Below are 27,288 nucleotides of genomic sequence, written 5' to 3' on the forward strand. Positions count from 1 at the left end.
TGGATGTGTCAATGCAAATATTTACCATTTATAGTATGTGCTTGGTGATATCGAATGATGTGGATGTGTAGCTAAGATGGAGATGAAGTGAAGATTTTTACAACTTAAAGAGAACAAGAGGATCCAATGTCATCTTATGAAGTTACGGTCATCATCAACGGTACCTTATCTTTTATGAATTTCCCATCAATGACCACAAAAGTAGATTGTATATATTTCATTGGGCTCTATCGGAGTTCCAACTTATAAACATTGTGCTAATTATGGAGCCTAGGTAGCATAACTATCAGGAGAAGTAAGTCAAATGCAATTGTCCACCCGGCCACTTCTAAAAACGTCCTAGGTGTATATAGCTGAAAATGCACAATGTGAATGGAAGTTATTATGCATTTTGGATAAGCTTGTGCAAAGAAGAAGGTGATGGCTATGGAGTTCTCAAGCTTCCTAAGCGCATGTAACGAGGGATGAGCATTGCGTGATAGCTAAATTCTATTCTCTTCTCTCTCATCTACACATTGATGTAATTTATGTTTGATTATGTCATTGATTATTCTCTAATTAGTTTCTTAATTTCTCTCTTTAATCATGTTTCCCCTCTTGTTGAGCATGCTTTCTTGTGTGTATAGACTAGTGTAGTGTCTGTGTGCACGGGTTGTGCTTTGCTACGCTTGTTTATGTACATGTGTGCTTGATGTTTTGAGTGATAAGTGGTTAATTAGTGAGTTTCAAGCAAGATTAAGCTCTTGTGTTGAGAGACTAGACCGGTAGATAGAGTGGTAGTGAGCTTGCTCGTAGACACGACCATAGAGGGGTGTCTAGGTCTTCTCACTTTACCATTGGCTCCTACAATTGCATGATTCCTCACACTAATCTTCTTTTTTCACACATACTTGTTGATGTATGTTGCTCCATGTTCTAGCTAGCTAGAGATCCATCGTATTGACATTATGATGGTGGATTGTACTCTATGCTACGACCCTCAACAGTTTTCACTCAATGCATAGCAAGAATTCTTCACAACTACTTTCATATTTTGCTTTGATTCTAACTACACATGTTTTCTTCTAACCATTATTGAATTTCTATGTTGATTGGCCCAAAATGAAAGCCTAATCTTCCACCTCTCTCTTAGCTTCATATAAGGGATCCATAGGCCTGCTTTTTTGTGCTTTAGTGTGTATCAGGTCAAACGTGCAAACCTTATTCTTTTAGGCTATATGATGTTTACAAGGACCTCGTCACCATCTCTAGTGAGATGCTCCACAAGCTCAAAGGATTGAATTCTAAGAGCATGTACTTGCATTTTCCTCTGCACCTTCAACTTCCTCACTTCTTGGAGTAGCTTTTTTAATCCCTTTGACAAACTCATCTTGTACATGTTTGCATCTATGGAGATCTCTCGTGATATCCTTGGTGGGTAATTAAGCATTATCTTTGATATCCAATACCTGAATAGTTGATGACGCAATTGAGGGGTCATTTTTTAATTTCTCATTTTTTGCAAGAGCTTAGTAGAACTAATGGAAAGTTACATTGATATAATCCGATAGTCAACGTTTTAAAAACCCCTCCCGAGAGAATTTAACTAATGGTAATTTTGTAAATTATTGAGGTCTCTATGTCCTAACAAAGTCTAGAGTAAAAATTTTGACCCAATCATTGTAGAGACTTTTGTAGACATATTTAAGCAAAGCAAGAAAGAATCTCAACACATCAATGATGAAAAATTCATTTACACCAAAATAGTAGTAACCTTTTTTAATCTCAAGAGATATTTGTGTCACATTGTATTTGACTACAGCCCCAACATCCATTAACTCATCAATATATTCCTCTACATCATCTCATCAACCTTTGGACTCTAATTCTTTGATGCTTTTGTTTAAAGTTTGTTTGTCTTCTTTGATTGTTTCTGCACCTCTTGCTCTAAGACTTGGGATACCTTGGGATTTATTAATTTCCACTTTGTTCCCTACATGCTAGGAAGTCGCTACACTTCCATTGTTTGATGTTGTAAGACCACTCTTGATTAAGGCCATATCCTTTTTTCTTCATAGCTGCCTTGACTTGGGAAATTGTCATTTCTTATCTTAGTGAGGCCTTATTATGTAAACTCAAGTTGCACTTTTCTTGTCTCACTACTTTAAATAGATCCTCCACAATTTCCACTCTTTAATGCTCTTAATCCAAGCCGCTATTGATGTTTCATCCCAATTGGACCGTTAAATAATGCTTTTTTGTCTTCTACCAATTATGTCAACAAGATGAAACATATCCAATGCTAAGAAAAACCTTTTTTCTTTTGTGGTTTATCTCTGGAAGTATGCTTGCAAAAAAAGCATGGTTATTAGGCCTGACGTAAGTTAGTCCTTCAAGCCTCATCATGCAATGCTAGATGTGGAGGTGCCGATCAAACAACAATTTAAGCCTCAAAAGGATAATGAAGTTTTCATGGTTCCATATCCACAGTTCTAGATCTAGGTTGAAAGTATATGTCACTACTTCAGTAGGATATGTTTCGTAGATGATTACGTTGGAGCCTTTTCTACACATGAATGCTAAAGTGAGAGTATATAATTTGTGTTTAAGAGTGTTGGTAGATTGGATGGACAATTCTAGTTCAACCTTAAATAGAATCCATTCTTGAATCTCCTTGCCCAACCTATGCAAGAGGCTTCAGATTAAGTTTGAGCCTTCTACAAGTTGCGTTTATGAGTGTGGATAGCTAGCATGACTAAGTCTGCGCCTTTTCCACACATGCATGCTAGAATAAGAATCTACAAGTGTTGTTAGCCACCATGGATAGGTCAAGATCAACCTTAATGGCATCCACTCTTGATGAGGCTGCTTGCTCAACCTATATAAGAGGCTCAAACTCTCGTCTGCTATCTTTAAGACATTATGCTAGTTTGGGACAAGCTAAAGCTCACTGTTGTGCCTAGATTTGGCTAGCATTTGTAGGTGATTAATTAAAAGGCTCCTCTACTCATGAATGCTAAAATGAGAATCTACAAGTTGGGTTTAAGAGTTCTAGTAGCTAGCATCAAAATATAAAGTTCTACCTTAAATGGAGGTCACTTTTGAATCCGCTGCTCAAACTTAAGTTCAAGCACCCCTTGCTACCTTGAAAAGCTTATGCTAGTTTAGGATAGGTATAGCTCATTTTTGTTCCTAGATTGGCTAGCATTTGTAAAGAATTAAGTTGTCTGATCCTACTCTTCATATGAATATTGATATGAGAGTATATAGGTTGGGTTTATGAGTGTGGGTATCTAGCATGGAAAATTCAATTTCAACCTTAAATGGAAGCCACTCTTGAAACTACTTGCCCAACCTATGCAAGTGGCTTGAACTAAATTTTGAGCATCCCTTTTGCTAGCATGGACAGGTTAGGCTCAATCTTAAATAAAAGCCACCCCCTTGAAACTATTGAAGGGAAAGACTTTTACCAAGAGCACACTTACGACTTGCCCAATCTATACAAGAGGCTTGAACTTACGTTTGAACCTACCTCTAGATAGCATGACAAGTCAATTTCAACATTAAATGGGATCCACTTTTGACACTATTTGTCCAACCTATGGAAGCATATCAAACTTAAGTTTGAGCCTCCCCTTCTATCTTGAAACTTTATGCTAGTTTAAGGCATATTATCACTCACATTTGTGCCTGAATTGGGCTAGCATTTGTACATGACTAAGTCTGATCCTTATCTACATATGAATGTTAATATGATAGTTTACAAGTTGGCTTTACGAGTGTGAAGATAGCTATCATTGACAAGTAAAGTTCAACGTGAAATCAAATCACTCTTTTAATTGCTTGCTTGACCTATGCAAGAGACTCGAACTTAAGTTTGAGCCTCCCTTGGTATCTTGAAAATTATATGCTAGATTAGGACATAGGCGAATAGCTCACATTTATGCCTAGTTTTGGCTAGAACCTGTACATGATTAAGTGCAAACCTCTTCTACACATGAATGTTATTCCATGTCCTTTTGGTATCCAACTAAGTCAAGTCTTGCCTCATGAGCCTAGAAATGTATGTCTGAGTAAGGGAGATGGAGGGAGCATCTAGAGAGTACTAAAATGGGGGTAGTATGTCCATACTAAAGACATGCAATTGGAACCAAGATGCCAGCTATCATGAAGACTGCATGGCTAAGCGAGCATACCTGTCTCTAGGGAGAGCCTAGATGCTATGCATAAAAGAGACTAATTGAGTGAGCACCTCCATTGTCGATGGAGGGGTAGTGAGCTTTGCCCTAACAATCTCATGGGGTATTGAGGCTTTGGCCCATTCGAGAGATCATAGAAACCAAAGGTCTCTCCATAGATCTCCATCCATTAGTACTACCAACTTTGTTGTAGTGATCCACTAAATGTCCCCATATCTCCACTCCTATAGTGTGACAGAAGTAACAAGAGTGTCAAAGACCCAAAGCTTTGTGTGTGATTCCTAGAACTAAACCTACAAAAACATACTCTCATGTCTCCCTAATGGTGCGTAATCTCTAGTCAATCTCATCTGTGTTGCTCTCCTTGAGAAAAATATTGTGCTACTAAAGACCACCCTGAGATGGATGTATGCATTTGTATCTCATTTGTATACTCCACAATCTCTTGACCATATGTAGAGGTGGAGGCCTAAAATTTTCTTGCATTGTGATGCTCGTATACCCTCTCTCTACTTGTGTACTCAACTCTTGTTTAACATTAGATGCATATAGCATAGCCAACATGTGACCAACCATGATGGTGTGATAATTCTTGAGAAGCATGGGGTCTCTTGACTTGAAGATAGACACAATTTGCAACATACTCTGACTCTCAAGAAAACCCTTACACGTGGCTTGATTAAACATCTTAGCAAGAGCTCTGCAAGCATATATCTGGCATGAATGAATTACTCTGTCACCAAACCATCATGATCATGTGTTCTCCTTGTATTCATTTTGTCAATGGATTTCCTTACCCTCTTAGCAGTAAAGACATTACATGTATCTTGGCATGTTTCTGGATGGTCAAACAAGTGTAACTATCCAGATGTTGTGTAGAGAGAGATGAAATCTTCCACCCATGTCTCTATGGAGGTGATGGCGGGTGATGGTGAATGCTCATGGAATAGCCTCCATGCCTTGCCTAAATCCTGACTCATATCTAGCTAATATAGATCATGTTCTAACTGAGACACATAGGCCCTCCTCTTTCATTGTGCTAAGCGATGAAGGATAGTCCGTGATTGTCTATGTGTGGTAATATGCATGAGCACCTCTCTCTATAATTTGATCATTGTCTCTCTACACTCCTCATCATACCAATTGTTCTAGGGTATGCTCCTAGATTGTCTCCCTATAGTACATTGAGTGTGGAGATATGCCTCTGATGCTGCATCATGGAGTATCTCTATCAGCATCTAATGGCACATTAAATGGAAGCCACTCTTGAAACTAATTTCCCAAGCTATGCAAGAGGCTCAATGAGTCTCCATTGGTATCTTGAAATCTTTATGATAGTTTAGGGTATGCTATGATTCACCTATGTGCTTGATTTGGCTAGCATTCCACCTGATTAAGTGTGAGCCTTTTTTACACATGCATGCTAAAATATGAGTCTACAAGTGGGGTTTACAAGTGCTGGTAGCTACCATGTTCAACCTTAATGGAAGACACTCTATCTTGAAAACCTTATTCTAGTTTGAACAAGATATAGCTCACCATCAATGTAGATGACTAATTTGGAGGATATTCTACAGTGGAATGCTAAAAAGAAATTCTACAAGTTGGTTTTAAGAGTTTTGTTAGCTAGCATGAAAAATCATGTTAACACTAGGTTGGTAATGGGACACTTTTATGCCCTGGGACATTTTTATGTCCTATTAAGTGACCATTTTCCTTGAATTATGTCAAGATTTTCAAAATGGATTTTGAGGTGCTATCTGTCTAGAAAGTTGTCTCATGAGCTGAAAAAAACTTGACATTTTTTTGGAATATCAACTCCATCTTTAACATTGTCCTTGCACAACATTTCACAACCTAAACTGTGTGAAAAAACAGGTCCTGTTTTTGTCTTTTTTCAACTTTTTGCAACTATACCACTCTAGAATTCATGTTTGTGAGGTCTATAACGCTAGAGAACTATCTTTAGTAGTCTTCAACATGTCCTGATGCTTCTAGGGAGGAATAAATGTTAAAATTGTAAGTTATGACCAAATTACAAAAATTGTCAAATCTTGTTTTTTAGACAATTTTAGCTCTTTTATGATTTTTTTGGTGGCTTTCATGATATCCAAATGCAGTTTTGATTTTCTTTGTCGCATATTGTAACATACAACTAATATTCCTTGAGTTTTGGGGCACCTAATACCCTGTTTTGCATAGTAGACAACGATGATTGTTTTTTTCAATTATAGAAGAAAACGAAACATTCTAGTATATCAAGTATAGCTTTTTCAATATTGTTAGTTTTTTGTGACAACTACATGCATTTTGTAGGTAGTAACCATATCTAGTCATAAGGATCAAATTTGGCTAGATATTGAATAGCTTCTATGGGATTCTACAACTCATAATGTTGAACCCAGTTTTTTCATGTTTGCTGTATTTAGCACTTCATCTTTGTCCCCAAGATTCCCCTTGGTAAGAGATGTATTATTCTTTTGACATTCTCCATGGCTCCTTATGAACCTAAAGGACAATAGGGAACTAAGAAAACATGAATATATTATTTGTAATTGAGTGTGGCTATAGAAACTTTGATGATAGGTTTGCAGAATGGTAAAAATTCAACTTTTTTGTACCTATTTCTTTTGGCAAAACAAAAAATAGTGAGTGAGAAGCAATCATATGTTCTAATCACCAACCCATTGAAGTTAACTAGGGAATTTATCTCAAGTCCTACAAAAATCCCTAATATTATTTTTATGCAACAAAACGTAAGAAATGACTGTTTTGATGAAAATGTACTGGTCCATCAAATTTGGAGGCTTGGTGTGACCAAAAGATGAGAAACTTTACAAGTTTCTTATTTTTTCCATGTGTAGTAGGCCTTGAACTATAACCTCATGAAAGGATTTTACAAAATGAGTGGATCTACTATGGTTTTGGAGGTTTTCTTCAAAACCCTGAAAGGACACTTTTATGTCCTGTTAGGTTACCAACCTAGTCTTAAACCTTAAATGGAGGCCAATATTAAATATGCTTGCCCAATCCATCCAAGATGCTCAAACTTAAGTTTGAGCAACCCTTGCTATTGTCAAAACTTTATACTAGTTCAGGATAGGTACAACTCAAATTTGTGCTTGGATTTGGCTGGATTTTGTATGGGATTTAGTCTGATTCTACTCTTCACATGAATGTTGATATAAGAGTCTACTGGTTGGGTTTATGAGTTTTTTTAGCTAGCGTGGACAATTCAATCTCAAACTATTGTGGAGTCCACTCTTGAAACTACTTGCCCAACCTAGGCAAGAGACTCGAACTTAAGTTTGAGCCTCCTCCCCTACTAACCTAGAAATGCCAAGTAAATGGAAGTCACCCTTCAAACTAGTGAATGGAAAACTTTTTATTGAGAGTGTGATTACTTCTTTCCCAACCTATGGACATGCCAAGTTCAACATTAAATGGGATTCACTCATAAAAACCACTAGTCCAATCTATGCAACTGGTTCAAACTTAGGTTTGACCCTCCCTCTAGGTAGCATGACATGCCAAGATTGACAGTAAATGAATTTAAATCATGAAAACTCCTTGTCAAACCCAAGGAAGCGGCTCAAACTTAAGTGCAAGCTTCTCTTTCTTTCTAAAAAACTTTAAGCTAGTGTAGGGAAGACTATAGCTCACATTTGTTTCAAATTTGAGATGCATTTGTACATGACTAAGCCTATGCCTCATCTCCATATGAATGCAAATATGAGAGTCCAAAAGTTGGGTTTATGAGTGTTAGTAGCTACTATGGATAGGTCTAGCTCAACCTTAAATCAAGATTACTCTTTAAATTGCTTGCATAGCCTATGCAAGAAGCGTGAGCTTAGGTTTGAGCCTCCCTTGCTATCTTGACAATTTTATGCTAGCTTAGGCACACTTTGGCTCACCTTAGTGCCTAGATTAATTAATTTTGAACCACTTCAGTACATGAATGCTAATATGAGAGTCTATAATTTAGGTTAAAGAACATTGATAGCTAGCATAGACATGTCAAGCTCAGCCTAAAACAGAAGTCACCCTTGAAGCTACTAAAGGGAAAAGTTTCTACCAAGAGTGTGGTTACTTCTTTCCCAACCTGTGCAAGAGGCTCAAACTTAAGTTTGAGTGTCCCTCTAGCTAGCATGGACAAACCAAGTTCAACAATAAATGATTTCTCTAATGAAAACTACTTGTCCAACCTATGGAAGTGGCTCAAACTTAAGCGCAAGCCTCCATTGCCTTCTTGAAAATTTTATGCTAGTCTAGGATAGATTATCGCTCACATTTGTCCTGAATTCTTCTTGCATTTGTGCATGGCTAAGTCTATCCCCCATCTACATTTGAATGCTAATATTAAAGTCTACAAGTTGGTTTTATGAGTGTTGGTAGCTATCATGGACACTTATCAAGTTCAACCTTAAATAAAAGTCATTCTTTGAATTTTTTGCCTAGCCTATGCAAGAAGGTTGAAATTAATTTTGAGCTTCCCTTCCTATTTTGAAAATTGTATGCTCGTTTAGGACACGCCAAGACATAGAGAGGAGAGTCCACATATGCAATTTTAAATGTCACCATGCCAAGTAGGATGCCACATCATCATAGTCAAATAATTGACCATGCCACCTTGCATGCCACATCATCCTATTGCCCCTAAGTGACATGGTATGCCTTGTCATCCTTGAGCTCCATGATCCCATATTGCCACTCACTCAATTTTCCAACTCACGTTCCACGTATTCTGCTACTTGCATGCCACTAGCTCCCATTCTTTGCCACCTCACGTGCCAAGTAAGTTGCCACCTCACATGGAATGCCACCTCATGTGTCACACAAGTTGTCACCTTGCATGGCACCTCTCCACGTCACTTGCCAACTATGTTGCCACTTTGCACACCACATCACCGATTGTTCCATGACATTAGCCACATAGGCCACCGCCTTGCATGTCACATCCACCATGACTGCCACATAGACTTCCATGTAGGATGGCATATTAATTCATGTTATAATTAAGAAATTATTTCCTGAGTAAATTTCAAAAATTAATTCATAAAATTGAAAAAATACATATAATCCTAAGTTAAATACCAAAAATTTTATAGCCCAATAAAAGAAATTAATTTAATCTTTTCCATCAATCTATATTTAAGAATAATGAAAAAAACCTCATAAAAATCCTTGAAAATTGCAAAAATCTACTAAAAAATAGCTAAATTTTTTTGAAAAAACTTTAAAACTGATAAAAAGTCACCAAAAATTTTGTTTTATTTTCAAAATTTTGTATATTATCAAAGAAATTATATTAATGATTTGAAATATTGTGTGATTGAAAATTTGTACATAGAGAAATTAGCATTCTCTTTAAGGATTATCTTTGCCTCTTTAAAAAATAAGGGATTGGTTTTATTGATCCTCTTATATAAATATACATCACGTTTAAGGTGGCATAAGCATTGTTTTTCTCATTTGACCTCATTTGTATACCCCTCTTGCATGCACCCCTCTACAACTTCTACAACACTAAGGATGGATTTTGAGTCACGTAGATCACGCAAAGGTGATAGCTGATTGAAGACTCCTACACATAGCTCTAGAGGATGTCAAGGTTGCATGCCTTGAGGAGAAAATGTACAATTATCATGAGTGCAAGTAGAAATATTGTGATCATAGTCCCACGACACGTGCCTTGGTTGATTCCTTTGAGCCTCCTAGGGATGTTTTCAGGTTAGTTCCCACTCCTCTTGCCATAGCTATATCTCCCTCATCATCCTCTACATGCCAATCTTCTCCACCAATATCTTCATTTTCCATTGCTCATTTATCCACTCCACCTATTCCAGAGATTGGTGCCCTTGGCATTACATCCGTGGTAGGTGCGGTTGGTGAGTTGACCCTATGGATGGGATACCTATGGGGTTTGAGTTATATAGAACCATAGAGTACTCTCTAGCATTAGTTGTACCAGCAACAACTTGTATTTGCCATTGCTCATTTATCCACTCCACCTATTCCAAAGATTGGTGTCCTTGGCATTACATCCGTGGTAGATGCGGTTGGTGAGTTGACCCCTATGGATGCGATACCTATGGGTTTGAGTTATATAGAACCATAGAGTACTCCGTAGCATTAGTTGTACCAGCAACAACTTGTATTTCCTAGATATGGCTCTGCTACTCAGCCTCCCCTATTACCTCCATTGGCACCAGCTGCGACTCCACACCATCTCACTAGATCTGAATTGTGATGTCATGCTCATGGCATGTATGATCATGATATGGCTGACCTAACAATGGTACAGTAGGGAGAGTCGTTGGAGATTTTCTTGGCTTTAATCATGTTACAATGGGGGTGAGCATCATAAAAGATATGGAGCCCGTGTTCTTAGAGGGCTGGTACTATTGTCATCAAGAATGTGAGGTGCTCTGTTTGAGGGTTCCTCCTATTACACCTATCACATCTCACTAGGAGACAATCCCACGACTAGAATGTCAATCTAGGGATGCAAGAAACTCGGCTAGGGCTTGGAAGCACACCAAGACGTTGTCACTCTCTTATATGAACACAATTCACTCCACAAAGACTCATGATGAACTACCTACCTGCCAATCCTAACTTTACCTCTCTCATTCAACGCACATCCGCATGCAAATTTACAATAAAATCAAGTCCAACTCGCACCAAATTCATTAGGCATGATTTGAGATGTCTAGAAACACATATCAATAATCAAACTTTAAATTTGCACAGTTACCCAAAATTGCTTTATCACTTCAGTGATTGTCTTGAGCATGTACTTCTCATTTAGTCTTTCACCTCGTGCAGGTGTTGGCAAGGCAGGGTAGTTCAACCAAGTGACGTGTTTCCTTTGCAGATCTGCATGTTGTTTCCAATCACTCATTGTACTGGGCAAAAGGTGGCATCTTCTTGTAATGTAGTAGGTGCCCTTTACCATGTGAATGCTCCATTTCTGGTGGTTCTATAGCCATGCCTTTCTCTATCTTGGTTGTTTGAGGTGTTCCTGAGACGTCTCTATAAAATCCTTCTCAATTGCTACCTTGCAGCATAAGCATTCATACCTGATGAATAATAAGGGTAGAGCTCTGGTGCACCATTCTTCATTGATGCAAGTGGGCCTCAAAATTTGTATGTTTACTGAGTGTAGGACTCTAATCTCCCACTCCATCGCAACCTGATGAGCAACAAGGGTCGAGCTCTTGTGTACCATTCTTCATTGATATTGCCAGTGGGCCTCAAAATTTGTATGTTTACTGAGTGTCGGACTCTAATCTCCCACTCCACACTTATTTTAAATGGCCGTTTGGACGTGTCAAACTCCTTTCCTTCAGTACTTGAATTGCTTCATCAACCAATTTTTGACTTTGATTCAATAAGGACTCCTAAGAAGTTCTTTTCTTTTGAGTCGGTTTCTTCTCTTCTTCTACTTCACTAGGGCTAGGCACACCTCCTGCTTGTTCCATTTCTTTATGTTCACCTCCAACACTTTGTCCTTGGGGATCTTGTGATGACTGACCCGTTTTGGTAGTAGTCTGTTGTGTTTGTGTCTGCAATTTGATTTGTAGGCTGGTCCCCCATGCCCTTATCATCCTGATACATACTCATGATCATGTGCAGGAAGCATGCCTTTTTATGGTCTACTTTCAAGCTTGGCTTGTGGGGATGTTACTAGTGCCTTCAAATCTTCATCTCCTTCTTCAATGTCTCATTTTCTTGTTCCAAAGATTAAAGGTTTGGCCCCGGAAGCGACGCCCTTCGTGTTTTAAAATTCTAGATGATGCATTTCATGCTCTTATGATGATTATAAGCTAAGAAATTGGTATGGGGGCACTCTCGACACCTGCTAAATATAGTATGGGTGAACATTGTCTATATGCAATAACTAGCATGTGTAGCCATCAAAAAGATATCAAAAGTCGTCAAAAATGAAAACTTGATACATGGTACTGCAAAGAAACGTATGAGGGATAGTCTCACAAAATTTGACCCTTTTTCAGATTGGATTTTCTATTTCTCCCACCAAAAATGACATTTTTTGGGTCAACATGGTCAAATATAGGGTAACAAATGCCCAAATTTAGACCCAAAAGGTGTGAAAAAAGAACAAATTCAAGGGATCAATCATAGTGGCATGACTTTCCCTAAGCTAGCATGCTTGTAGCTAGCTCATATCAACCGAGAAACCTCTTTCCATGTATCATTCTCTATGATCAATGTATGAGGTAGTCCCGTCCTGCATTCTACTTGTTTTTAAACTTGTGAGGGACACAACTAGGGTTTTCTCTTCTCAGATTACGGTTTGTGATTATTTGTGGAAGTGCTAAGATTCCCCATAATCGTATTTAGGGTGAATTAGGGGAGGAAGCTAGAGTTTTGCACTTAGGAAATTTGTGTTGTATCTATGCAATTAGATGCAAGGTCGCAAGAGTTATTGAATAAGATTAGGGTTTTGGGTGGAATTTTGTGCTTGTGTGTGATTGGATCTTCCATGTCTAGATTTCTCCACGAAATCTCACAGTCAGAGGCCTGAAACTTCCTTGGCTCTACCACGAACACTTCAACACAAAATTTCGTGAACCCAACCTGAAAGAAGCCAAGGTGAGGGTTCAAAGTTATTTCTCAAGGTATCAAGCCATGGAAAATAATCTGGAGTTACATGGGATGCACATCAATCCAGCTACAATATAAATGTTTCAAGCATTTGCCTTGTTCACGCAAGAACAACAAGTTGTAGACCAATTCCCTTTCAATGGATAAATTTGATAGCAAGGTCACCAAGTACCTTTGCAAATATGTAAAGGAGATGGAATTGCATCCTGTGCCAGAAGATGAGATGGTCCAAAGCTTGGAGCTTATTGTGGTTCCTAAAAAATCAGAGAGCATGTAAGGGGAATCGAGAAGGCGCGTGAAAGGAATTGGGAACGATTGAAAATAATTCTAGAAGAAGAGTATCTTAAGGAGGAATCTACAAGGGTCACAAAGAGGACATTTTTGGAGTGAGTAGCAAATCAAGGATGGACTGTCGACTATGGAGCTACTTAGAGAGTTTGAGAAATGATATGCAAAATTGTCCAAGATTGACAATACAACTTTGGATAGTGAAACGGCAAAACTCTTTTTACAAGTTGCAAGTAAAGTTGAGCCACTCTTAGAAGACAATAATTTAGAACAAGAACTAAAGACTAAATGCAATGATGGTGAAGATGTAGTATCTTTGGTAGAAAACCAAGAGCGAAGGAGATACAAGATGGTAGTCAACACTAGTCCACCTTCAAGTACTATTTTTAAGAATGATGTAAATCTTGTTCTTAAGGTTCCAAAGAGTGAAAAGTCTATGCTATATGATTTTGTTAAGGGAATTTAGGAATTGAAGCTTAAGCTTGCAAGGCTAGAAGAAAAGAGGCAATCACCAAGGCAAGATTCATGGGCAAAACCTCTAAATAGAGAGGGTTTTGTGCATAGATGTATATGGTGCGATAGCATGGATTATGCGATGAGGAATTGTAAAAGCTTTAAGGAAACAAGGATGGCTGGATACATTTGAATGACATGGGTAAGCCCTTGGGTACCAATTTTGGTAAAGGAGGCATGAAGAAGCTAGTGGAAGACAGAACCAACTCCCATTCGGCCCAAGAAATTCATTATTGATGATAAGGAGACATCATCTGTGTGCACTAAATCCCTCTTTGTATCCCTATATATAAAACCATCATGTGTAAATTTCACATTTTTCCCTCGATTGTACACTCACATGATACTGATAGTCATTTTTTGGCTCTGTCATTTTGGACCAAAAGACTGCCACCCTTCATCCTAGCAATGAAACTTATGCTCTGGGTTAGGTTAACTTAGTAACACAACCACATATTTTACCCATCACGGAAAAAATTCTATGAGTTTGTTGTCTCTCTTTATTGTACATAAGTGTGTGTAAGGTACCCCATATATATATATATATATATATATATATATATATATATATATATATATATATATATAGTATGGCCCACTCTTTGTATGTAAATATGTCTTCTTATGTTGGGCCTAGATGCAGTGTGTGTTTTATTTTCACTCCACTATTTGGGATTTATATACATGCCTTATTGGGAGTGTGTTTTTTCCGGGTCTAAGCCACTTTACATGTCTACCACCTATAATATATGTTATGCTCTTATATATGCTATATATTCCATGTCCATCTCTCATGCATATAGCATTCTCACTCAAGCCTTTGTTAAGATTGGTGTGGCTCCACTCCAGAAAAAATAAAAAATGTACATTCACTCCCTCAAGAATTTTCCGCTATGAAAGTTTCCCTTACTTTTTTTTTTCCAAGAAAAAGATCCTTCTATTAGTTACTGAGATTGCGCATAGGGCTACAACCACCTCTTCAAGAGAGGGCTACAACAACCATGGTGGGAGACTCTCCCAATGAAAAAACCAGCATATGTACAATGGGGCTAAATCAAGAAATGGGGGGAGGGAAAATCCAGACAGGTGGTCAGTAGTGCCATCGGAGTACACCCTGGACCATGGTGTAGAGGCCCAGGATGCTAGAGTCTAAGGAAAGCCTCTCTATGCTCCTGCATGCGGTCGGAGCTGCCCTGTAGTCCCTCGAGCTGTCCTCTGAGAGTGTGGATCAACTCTAGCCAAAAATCGCGAACAATCTCTGCTGGTGGCACAGGGCGAGCCTCAAAGATGCGGAAGCAAAGGACCCGCCAGATGAACCAGAGGGTCAGGCCACTGATGAGCTCCCAACACTCCTCTCTCTCACTGCACCACTCCTGTGGAGTAAGCTCTGTGGCAGGCTGGAGTGTAGGTTGCACCTCCTGCATCACTATCATTCTGCTTGTGGCAGATACCTCAAACTGAAGTGCCAGGCCCGTGAGGGTGGACCAAGCCACTGCTCCCCAAGTGTACTATTTAGCCGTGGAGAGAGCAGGCATTAGCCGAAGAACTCAAAGCTACACCTGTTGTGCCGAAGGATAGTCCCAAAGACAGTGACGCTGACTCTCCACAAGATGTTCACAAACTACACATGCGACCGAGAGACCACTATGCACTAGCCAGCTCCCAGCTGTTGTAGCTCTGTGTGTGACCAGCCACTGAAACAAGGTGACTCGTCTTGACTGTCTAGAGTCCCACAACCTCTCCTAGAAGGCTGCCAAGAACTCAGCTATGAGACGCTCCTCCTGCCAATGAGGTTGTGCAGCGGGGCGGGCCTCTCTCTGTGCTGCTAGTATGTGACGTCCCAGTCGAACAGTGTATTGAAAGAACGGGACACCTGGGTGGTCTATAGAAGAGAAAGGGTCCCTCCATAGCCACTCACCAGGATTCCACTGTACTCGTGCCAATGGACAGCACTCCCAAGCCCACAGCCTCCAGTGTCCAATCTCAAGAGCTACTGGGTCAAGATCGATGACACAAGTCCTCCCACAGATGCCCACTACTCGGATCCTCTAAAAACAACACTCTGCCACCTGCGCGGTCTCTACTGCAACTCTTTGTAAGCATCCCCCACCATGAAGCTCAAAGAAAAGGGATGGAACAGTCTCTGAGCAGGACCTGACTGAGATGAGAACTTCTAGTCGTGTGAAGGCTCCCATCCACCTGGGTGCTACTGGCTCGAGAGGCGTGAACCACTCAGCTAGAACTGCCTCTGAGATGTCCTGCCACATGCTCTACACCCCTCTCATGCCCTGTAGCTGGAAACCCTGTACCTCCTTTGACAAGCCTGTGAACTCTAACCGGTCACCTAAAGAGCACACTGGACCCGCTGCCATGGGACCCTAGGAAACATGAGGCTGACTACCAACCAAGTGGCCTCTCTGAGTGCTAACCATGGGGTTCCAGACAAGGGGCTACCGTAGGTGCTCCTCCGTGCAAGTAGGCTGTATCTGCTCCAGGACTCACCACAAGAGCTCCCAAGATCGAAGCAAACTCACAATGAAGTGGTCCTCCAGTCTCTTGCTCAAACCAACTCTATGCATCTCTATGAAGATCCATCTGATCGAAGGTCGCCAAGGGCCTCTAGCCTGAGGCACCCTAGCATGAAGCCGCTGTAGCAAGAACTCCTTCTAGGGATCCTCACCTGAAAGAAGTCCTCTGACTATGAACTTCCCAAGAAGGGCTCAGCTTTGCTGTGTTGGGTCAATGATCCCAAGACCTCCCTGTGAACAAGGAAGAGTGATGACCTGCCAAGCCACTTTGGCTCGGGCTATCTGAGAGTCGAGTCCTGACCAAAGGAAGTTCCTGATCAGCCTCTCTACCTGGCTGATACAAGAACTTGAGAAGATCCAGCAAGAAGTGATGTACCACATAGTCGCCAACAACACCTGGTTGGCCACTACTACTCTGCCAGCCAAAGAAAGTCGTGCTGAGCTCCAGTGTAACAACTTCCTCCTGATAGACAGAAGGAGGGGAGCAATTTGCTACTCAGGAGACAAGTCCAAACCAACCTAACAGCCGAAGTACCGAACTGCAGTCCCTGGGGGAATCCACCTAAAACCCTCTCCTGGCATCCACTCGGGCACAGAGCACTACCAACCAAGAAAACCACTATCTTTCTCCAGTTGATCAGTGTGCCCGATGCACAATATAGGTCTCCAGAGCCTACTCAAGCCTATGAAGGTTGGCCTCCTAGCCATCTAAGTACAAGACTGAGTCATCGGCAAACTCAGCGTCCAGTAGCTCATCTCCCCGAATAGGGAGTGCTAAGCCCCGTAGACCAACCTGCTGCGACACCAAAAACCTGCTCATCGCCTCTGCATAAAACTGAAAGAGGAAGCCTTGAAAAAGGACAACCCTGTCTGACCAAACGTGTGAGCATGAAGCGATCACCTCTACCTCCTGCCAAAAGTACCTGACTGTGAGCATGTCTGTACAAAGCTGACACCCCTCTGATCCAAGCATTTGAGTAGCCCATCCTTCGTAGAGTGCCCTCTACAAAGTCCCAATCAACTCTGTCGTATGCCTTCTCAAAATCAAGAAGAAGAATCACTAGGTCCTCACCACGGAGCCGTGCTAGGGTAGAAGCCTCCCAAAAAGTAAAGATGTTGTCAAGGATACTGCATTCCTTGACAAAACCTGTCTGAGTCCCATGTATAAGGCTCTCTAGAAGTGGTTGAATCCTCAAACTCAGAGCCTTGGCAAGAATTTTGTAGGCTGAGTTGAGGATGGTGATGGGGCACCATGTCGAATCTCATCCAAGGAGCCACCATCCTTGGGAATGAGGTAGATCAAGCCCTCACTCATGCTGTCAGGCATCACTCCGGTGTGCAAAATATACTGAAAAGCACTACAGAGATCTGGGCCAAGTAGGTCCCAGTACTCCAAGAAAAAACTGGGAGTCAGCCCATCCTCACCTGGACAGCTACCATGGGGGAGGGCCCTAAGAGCCATGTGCAGCTCCTCAAGCTGAAGTGGTAGCTCAAGCCTCTAACGCATCTCCTCAGTCACAAGACAAGGCATCTGTGCCCAAACTTGCTCCCTGCATGCATCCTGCCACTTTGACTGAGGCTCTACAGACAGTAACTCACGGTAAAAGTCAGTAGCATCTGCATGCATATCCTCGGGCTCAGAAGCAACTGACCGATCGGGCCTACGCAACTGACTGACCTTGGTATGCGAATGCTGAGGTCCCACTACCTCAAAGAAAGCACCAGTCACTCTGTCGCCCACCTGTGTCCACTACGATGCCTGTCGGTGGAAAGCAAACTCGTGTCGCCTCTCCTCTGTGCAAACAAGCTCTTGTCGAGCCTGTTGTAGCTGCTCCTCCAACCAAGGACTGTCTGGACTCTGCTCCTACATCCTGTGTAACGAAGCAATGCCCTTTCTAAGATGCTGCTCCTCCTCTCTTGCTGCAACCCGGCAAGCCAAAGACTCCTAGAGAAAGAAACGGCTAATCTGAGCTAGTCCTGAGGCCATTTTGTCAGTAAGAGAATCCTACCTGTCCAAGCTCTATGTCGAGAGAGCCTCTACTCGCTCTCTGAGTGCAGAGTCCAACAAGACCCTCTCTAGGATGTGAAGCATCGTGCTCCCTCTCCTCTTCCTGTCTGCCACTGTGAGGATCACTGGTGCATGGTCCGAGAAGGAAGTCCCTACCAGAATGCCAACTGTCCCTCCCAAGTCACTGAAATGGTCACTAGTGTAGAAGCAATCTATCCGCGATAGATTCACTCCTCCCACTCTGCGGTCCGAACAAGAAAAGGGAAGGCTATCTGGGGGCCTCACAAAACTAGAGTGCTACCAAATATCCAAGACCCTCAGAGTCATACAAAACCTCTCCCAAGCTGCCAGCTCAACCCCATGCACAGTAGCATGGCTACCACCAATCCTATTAGAAGGGTCCTCCAACATGTTGAAGTCCCCCCCATGCACCAGTGTTCTGCCTACGGCAAAGTCTCAACTATCTGTGACCAAAACTCTGCGCGAGCACTCGCCACATTGGGCGCATAGATGTTCAGAAAGCCCACAAGGCAACCTTGAACCTGCATAGTAATCCACTGAGCCCTGCCTGGCACAATAATCCCTCTGCCCACAATGGCCTGCTGCAAAGAGTCTGCAATAGTCATACATACCCCACCCTGGATGCCTCGAGGTCCAAAAGTAGCGGACCAGAAAGTATCATATGGTCCGCAAGAGCTGACCACAACGTCTAATGTGGCTCTCACATAGATGGTGCTCCTGAATCATAGGAGATCAATCTCTCCTCCCACAAAGCAGCGCTGAAGCTCCTGACGCAGTCGGCCCCGCTGACGCTGAAATTGGGGCCCACCAAGTCCCTGCGTGTTCCATGGGAGGATCCTCATGGGGAGCGAGAGAGAACAGATGCTGCCGCAGCAGCTAAACAGGCTATCTTCAAGGCTTGCTTGGATGGGGAGTAGTTCGCATCCGAGCGTCCTCTAGATAGACGCGAATGCAACGAGGGCCCAAGCCCAAGCAGAGCGAGCCATACACAAGAAACCTCATCTGTCCAGGAGTCCTCATGAATGTTTACATAGCATGGCAAGCATTGTGTATTGGCAAAGAAGTAAACCACAATGTGTCTACATCCTGCTGTATCAGGAGGTGTTACCGCAAACTTGGCCAATGGCAACAAAGTCTGAAGCATGTCTGTAACTCCTAGTTCTCCCATGTGGTGAGAGAACTCTAGGACCTATGTGTGCAACCATACCAACACTGAGTCAAGAGTCCACTCAGTATGGTCCCTGCCGCAAAGGGGAAAGGAGAAGCCAACTGCTGAGTCCAAGGCCTCTGTCCCCCTAGCTGCAAGGAACAGAACATGGACCTTGAGGCACGCTGCCTCATGGTCTGCTGAGAGGTCGCTGAGAAAACGAGTAAAGTCGTAGTCGAAGAAGTCCCATCGGTGTCGGATGTCGATGCTTGTCAGACCACGAGGGATAACTGCAAGGAGAGATGTCTATACCTGTAGAGGGGGTTGCAAGAAAGGCTATCCCTCTCTCGCCAAGCGACTCATGGGAAAGGTGCTGCCAAGACATCTCTTAGCAGCCTAAGAGGGCCCTGACCCCTGGGTTGACTATGGAACTGGAGCGGGAGAGGGGGGAGTAGGACCAGGGGGGAGCCATGGAGAAGAGGGGCGAGGGGAAGCGGCAGAGGTAGAGGGGCGGGGGGAAGAGGCGGCGAGAGCAGGAGGCGAGGGGAGGATGATGAGGAGGGGGGAGCTGTGGAGAAGAGGGGCGGGGGGGAGCGGCAAAGGTCGGGGGGCGGGGGGAAGAGGCGGCGAGAGCAGGGGGGGGGGAGGAGGGGGGGAGGGGGGGGGGGGGGGGGGGGGGGGGGGGGGAACTTTGGGGGGGGGAGGGGCTGTCTAGGTTGAGGCTAGGGTGGGGTTGGAGCAGGGACCTCATCATGCTCAAGAGGACCAAATAAATTTTTCGTGGGAACCCATTGCTGCTGGGTAGGCGCCTGAGGACCACTCTGAGTGCCAGGCTGTCGTTGTGGCCCCTGCCGTTGTCGACGACGGGCCTGCTGCCATCCCTCCTCCGCTGGAGCCCCAGGCTCAGAGGGTGGCTCTGCATGTGTGCGCTGTGTCTCTGTCTGTGGTGACTGCTGGCCAGCCTTTGCAGGCTGGGGCTGAGTCTGTGGTGTATGGCGAGGCCTTCTCCATGGACAAGCCTTCACAAGATGGCCCATCTGTCGACAAATGAAGCACTGGTTCAAGAGGCCCGAATACTCCACACTCTATCTAAACCAACCCCCACTCACCTGAGGCAAAAGAATGACCTTCAGGAGCGTGTGAGTGTCTCTGAACAAACGCGAACTGAGGGAATGCAAGCCGCCTTGGCAACTACTGAGGCTGCCGTGCGAGGTGTCTCTAGGACAGTCCCAATGGCTGAGCCTATCCTGGAAAAAAGTGGTAAGTACTCCCTCCGCAAACCTGAAAAGAAGACGGAGATGGGGATGTATGGCTCCTCTACTAGAACATCCAAGTAGCATCGAAATCATGTCTCCACTGTTGAAAGTGGGCTCGTTCTGCTCGGATGGTTAGTGGACTCATGGCGATGACCTTGGATGCCATCTCGGAGGTCTCAAACTCGATTTGATAGTAACCTCGTCCAAGTATTTGTACGTCCAATATCTTGCCCACCTATGCAAGAAGGCGGGTCTGGAGAAGGTCACGCAGCCCTTCTCTGCTAGGTCGGGTGCCGAGAATCTTGCAGATGATAGAAGTCGCCTTCAAGCGCTTTACCTCTGCGGCAAGGCTCCCTTGCTCTATCGGGGTGAAAGATCAAGTCAAATGGTGGGCTCAACGGGGTCGGGCGAGGGGGCTTCGAAGGAGTCCCTCTGTGGCGGAGTTGGAGCCTCCATCTGTGTCTATTGCTGTGAAAAAGAAGCGGACGGAGAAAAAACTCTACAACCGAGCGCTCCGAGCACTTTCCAAAAAACAATGTCGCCAGAGCCAATTGCAGGGAGACTTCGGGAAAGAGGAATGTGGGGGGGGGGGGGGGGGGGGGGGGGGGGGGGGGAGGGGGAAGTTGATAAGGCGGGAAGAGGGGCGGCAGCTCAAGAGGCACCGGGTAGGGGGGGGTGACGGTGCGAGAGGGCAGCAGGCCGGGGGGGGGGGGGGGGGTGTGAGAGGGCAGTGTGTGGGAAATGCAGCACGCAGCAATGGGGGAGGGGGGGGGGGGGGGGGGGGGGGGGGGGGGGGTGGGGGGGGAGGCGGGCTGGGCTGCCGTGCACGAGGACAGGCGCAAGGGGGGTAGCACGAGGGAAACGAGAGGGGGGGGGGGGGGGGGGGGTGTTAGCAGTATTGAGCGCTCCCAAGCTTCCCTTACTTTCTACCATAGAAAATCCAAAATTCACTATAGTCCATCATATTAGAACATAATTTGAGGGTCCATTCTTATTTCATGCTAATTTTCTTATTTATATTTTTATCATATTTTATTTTCCTAGTTGTGAATATCATGAGCTTATCACCACAATTCAATGCACTAGATTGTTTGTTCTTGCATCTTGTATATAGTCTTATTTCATAAATAATCCTCATTCATGCATGTGCGAAGATGATATTCAAAGACCTATATCATGCTATGATGCATGCTCAAAGACTTTTGGAGTCTTGAAATATACATGTTTTTTGTGGAGTTCTTTGCATCCATTTTTATCCCAAATTTGGAGAGTTCATTAAAATGAAAGTTGTAAAACATTATGTAACAAAAATGGACTATAAACTTTGAGAATAGTGGAAATTGATTGACATAGTGAGCTTTTTATTAAGCAAGTTCCTAATGTAGATAGGAGAGTGTTGGGCTGGAGATAGAATCATTAACTACACATCCAATAAACATGGCATGAACAATAACTTGCAAAAGAAAGAATGACAACAATTGAGGACCAAATTTACTTGGACATGGTCCCCCCTCCAAAAGGCTTTTGTAATATAGGTTCTCCCATAAAGAGATTCTTGTTTACAATACAAGCTTTGTGTTCCTTAAGACAATTTGGATGCCATGAAGATAGAAAGATTCACGCACCACAACATGCTTCTTTCTACAAAATAACTTGTCCCAAGACCTCAAACACCTTCATGGGTGGAGAGATCTAGTAGGGAATGAGGGTAGATTGTAGTAAGGAGATGTATCATACAAGAAAGAAGTATTCTTCTCATCATAGATTACTCTTTGAGCATAGCATAGCATAGCATAGTAATGAATATGGATAGTAGATGAGCATGCTTTAGCTTGTCTCTTGCTTGGATTTTCATTCCATAATCAAGAGTTGTTGGTGTAGGCTCTCTACTTTTCAAGCTTGGAGAAGGAGACAAAGCTTTCTATTCAAGCTTGGCACTTTGTCTTCCTCACAGTGGGAGTGTGAAAGAGAGAAGAGCACTCCTTGCTCATGCCTTGAAGAATGAGGAAAAATACACTAGGGGCATTGGTTTTGTATGAGGGCTTGCTCAAGCTTTGTGCCATGTGAGTGGGGCTTCATAGTCAACCTTCCCTACACACACACACACACACACACACACACACACACACACACACACGGGGACTCCAAATTTCCCACGCCCTCCCTTTGGCCAATCCTACCTGTCACTTCTCTCTCTTACTCACCTTAAAAGATGAGGACCATCTTCTAGCTATACTTTGGGGAAGACTATGCAATTACCTCAGGGTAGCAACTACCTGCTAATTTGGAACTGACCAAATTAATAGTCCTAGGTAGGCTCTTGTACCCTAGAACACATATTTAGACTTCACTGAGCATATTGGCTGATTCAATTGTGCTTCCTAAATTTTGGGAGAATTCCCTATAATTTAGGAATTGCTAAATTATAGCTCACAGTGTTCCTTGACTTCTTATCTAATGGTCCTGGCCCTAAGGACTTGTAACACTTACCTTTGGAGGCTTTAATGAAGCTAACCGTAAGGTCCTTTAGCTTTATTACATGAGCATTGCTCTTTGGTAGATTGTCTCTATTTAGATTTCCAGAGAGATTCTTACATCTCTCTCTCTTGATCCCATGCTCAGACAAGTCTAGTAGCACGTATTAATATTCAGACCCTTGTTTCCTTTATCCTCCCGTATTAAATGATTAGTTTAATAAGAGAAAATAATTTGTAATTTTTAGATATTAACTTTTATGTCATTACCTTGCCCTTGAAATCATAGTCGTCCTTGACTATGAGGCATATATGGTAAAGCATATTCATTAGTCCGTGTTGTATAGCGGGTAAATAATCCCATGTTACCCTACGACATCATGCCAGAATGGATGAATAATCCATATGGTACTTGAGAGACTAAGATGATGCAAGCATGTTTGCACTTTAGTCAATATCATACTTTCAAAGTAAAGTGACAAGGTTTACTTGGTGTTTGGGAGATGTAGTCACCACAAACATGAATCTAAGCACTCATATTTTCAAATTTGTGCACAATAAAAGATAAGGAGAGTCTTATAAGACAAAACTTCATTTATTCACATTGCATTTACATATGCTTACTCCATTGTATCATTGTAAGCATTGACAAGGTCCATGTTATCTTTAAGTTGTACTCCTTGCATCCACTTAGCATTTTCAAAAGGATAATTTTTGAATTTGATAAGATATGATCGGATAGTCTTACCACTTATTAATACCTTGTCTTCATGTCATAGGATGGTGGACTCAGGTTGGAGTACCTTTTATTGATCTTCAATCTCTGGAGGATCTTCTATTATTTCTTCTCTTAGGAGCTCCCCTTTGAAAGGCTTGAGCAGGCTCACATGAAAAGAATTGTGAATGAGCCAATGGTTGGGTAATTTTAATTTATAATCCATTTCATCGATTGGCTTAAGAATTTGAAATGGACCATACTATCTTTTTTCTAGTTTAGCATAATACTTTTAGTGTCCATTCTTACCCGTAGTTTGCCTTAAGCGAGCCTTGGGAAACTTAAGTAAGACCCATACATTTTCTTTAAAGGTTAAGGCTCTTCTATGCTTGTTAGCAGAAGCCTTTTTCCTTTGTTGTGAGATGGATATAGCTTCCTTAATCTTTTGGAAAGGTTCTTGTAGGTCTCGGCTATATTCATCAACAACAGAGATCCTCCCATGTACCTTAAGTAGCAAGGGACTTTTGAGTCTACCTTCTATGACCTTGAAAGGTGCCTTTCCTGTAGAAGTATGTACAATGTTATTGTATGCATACTCTACAAGAGGTAGACACTTTTCCCATTGAGAGAGTTGATCTACTACCATGACATAGGCTTTTAGACTAAGTCAATCGCACTTCCTAAATTTTAGGATAATTCTCTATAATTCAGGAATAGCTAAATTATAGCTCACAGTGTTCCTTGACTTCTTATCTAATGGTCCTGGCCCTACCGACTTGTAACACTTACCTTTGGAGGCTTTAATGAAGCTAACCATAAAGTCCTTGAGCTCCATTACATGAGCATTTCTCTTTGGTAGATTGGCTCCATTTGGACTTCCAGAGAGATGCTTACATCTCTCTCTTCTTGATCCCATGCTGATACAAGTCTAGTAGCACATTTTAATATTCCAACCCTTGTTCCCTTTATCGTCTCAGATTAAATGATCAATTTAATAAGAGAGAGTCATTTGAAATTGTTATGACACATAATCTCAACTTTCACCTCGACTTTTTTCATGACTTTTGGGGCCCATGACTAAGAGATACAATTTTTTGGGTGGACCCAAGTTTACCCATTCATTCACACAAGGATCATCCTAATCTTCTCTCATCTCTTCCATACTCCCCCACTTACACACACACACACACACATTTATTCCTCTCCATCTCCCTCTCAAACCTGCAAATTCCATCTCCTCTCTTGCCTTCATATCCTCCATACTCTACTTCTACACAAATATGCACTCCCATATCTATCTACGACCACTTCCGTGTTAGCATTCCCTCGTCACCCTTTCTAGAATCATAAAAATTAGCAGAGATACTCAAGGGTTAACCTCTTCAAAGGAATATTCCTTTGCATCAAGTACCACATATCTTAATTTCAACATGGACTTCAACAACAAATGAAACAATGCGGGAGCTAGATACACTACTGCTTCAGCCACATGTGTAGATAGGTGAAATTTCCATTTCTTTTGATAATTTCATCCACTCCACTTTTCCTTCTCAAATCCTATTATCATTGTACAAACCCATGTATTTGAATCTTGTGTGCATACCTTAGTGTTTACACTTTCATATTACTAACCTACTAACTCAGATAACAACTAACCCTAACCATAAAAGCACCTCGCCATAAACCTCAAGAGATATACAAAGTAGTAATAGAACTCTCTCTCTCTCTCTCTCTCTCTCTCTCTCTCTCTCTCTCTCTCTCTCTCTCTCTCTCTCTCTCTCTCTCTTCCCTTATCTAATTTCATCTTCTTTGACCATCAATAGTCTCTTCTCTTGAGCCCACATCCATGTGACTCAAGGAAACAAGGGAGACCCGCTAAATTTTGATATTCCTAAAAACCTAAGCTTTTTTTGTAAGCTTGTAACATAGATTAGAATTTATCTTAATAAGGGATCTCCATCCATAAGTAATTCCATTTCCTTCCTTGTAAATGATCTCATACATAGCACCCCAACTCTATATGCGTGAAGAGAGGCTTAGGTGTACTCACCATGTTATGAGTTTCACACATTTGTTCACTCTACAAGGTTTGATGCTACACATTGCATATGAGATATTGTCAAGGCCACATCTCTAACTCACTATTGTATATGCTCTTCCACCATTAATAGATCTAAGAGTTTGGTGTAGGAAAGGTGTAATTTGGCTTGCAACATCTTCCTCCCAATCGTGCAATTTGAGGAACACAAAGTGGTTTGTATATCTAAGGTCATGCCACTTGAGCTTGTTATTTTCAAAGTGATTTACATATTTTTCATTGCCTAATTATTTCATTGCAAGAGGGTAGTATGGTGAGAGAGGGTAGTATGGTAAGTTAGTATGTGTGATGGCAATGTTCAGTGTTGAGCATTCATTGGTGTAGTATTCATACAAGATCTATAATAGTAGTGTGACAAATAGTATAATTTCCTTGCAAGTTATAAACTAAGACTTGCATAAGCTCTATTTCTCTATATCTCTCTCTTCCTTGAACTCTTATTCTCACCATTTATTGTGTATAGTTTTATTTGAGAGAGCGTGTTTCTTGTTGTGTGTGTTTTGTTATGTCTTCTTGGAAAATCTCTCACAAGCAAAAAGACTTAGATGAATACTACACCTATAAGCAAGAATTTCTACATCTTGGGTTTGTATGGGTAAGAAAGATTTCTAGCCTTGAGGATGGTGCAAAGTTCTAGAAAAGTAACAATTTATCACTGATCTATTCCCAACACTCAAGGTAAAGGTGGAAGCTCGTGCATGAGGCACCTTTGATGATGCCAAAACTAGAGTTGCCACCAAGTATAAGAAACTAAAATGCATACAAGAAGGTGGGTTTCATATAGATGAGCCTAAACCTGGAGAGGTGCCACAACCATCATGGTACAAAGAGCTACCAAATGTGACAAGTGAGGTACTCGAGAAACTAAGTGATTCTTCGAGTAATCTATCCATTCATTTAGCTTAAATAGTAGGCCAAAAGGAAAAAACTAAGAGAGAAAAAGAATGAGAACCACACCTAGGCATGTTTTGCAATGTTGGAATTGTGGGAAATCTAGGCATGGGATGTATAATTGCCCCTAGCCTTCTTGGGGAGCCAAGGAGACCTAACTTGAATAGCCAAGTGATGAATGTAGATGATGGCTCTAATTAGCAATATCTCCAAAGGTCAACTGGTGGATTTGGTTTAAAAATCCATCAACCAAGAGGAGAGACACAATTCCACCATTGCCAGATCCAAATGTGCATGTAGTAAAGGTTTCAAACACCAAGGATGTAGATATCAAGGCCAATGCCATCAAATGTGGATGGGGGAAAGGAAAATAAAAGGAAGAGGCAACATTGCATGGTGAACAAGGATTATGTAAGAAGGTGAAGGAAACTAAGGAGGTCAAAAGGAGTTGGCATCACATCAACCTCCAAGACTTCCCTCTTGAACATGGCATGGCTCCCTATAATTTTTTGGACCACAGCGAGGCAAGAGTCCAAACAT

Source organism: Adiantum capillus-veneris, chromosome 4, assembly GCF_014529385.1.
Source record: "Adiantum capillus-veneris isolate H3 chromosome 4, ASM1452938v2, whole genome shotgun sequence".
Classification (NCBI taxonomy): domain Eukaryota; kingdom Viridiplantae; phylum Streptophyta; class Polypodiopsida; order Polypodiales; family Pteridaceae; genus Adiantum; species Adiantum capillus-veneris.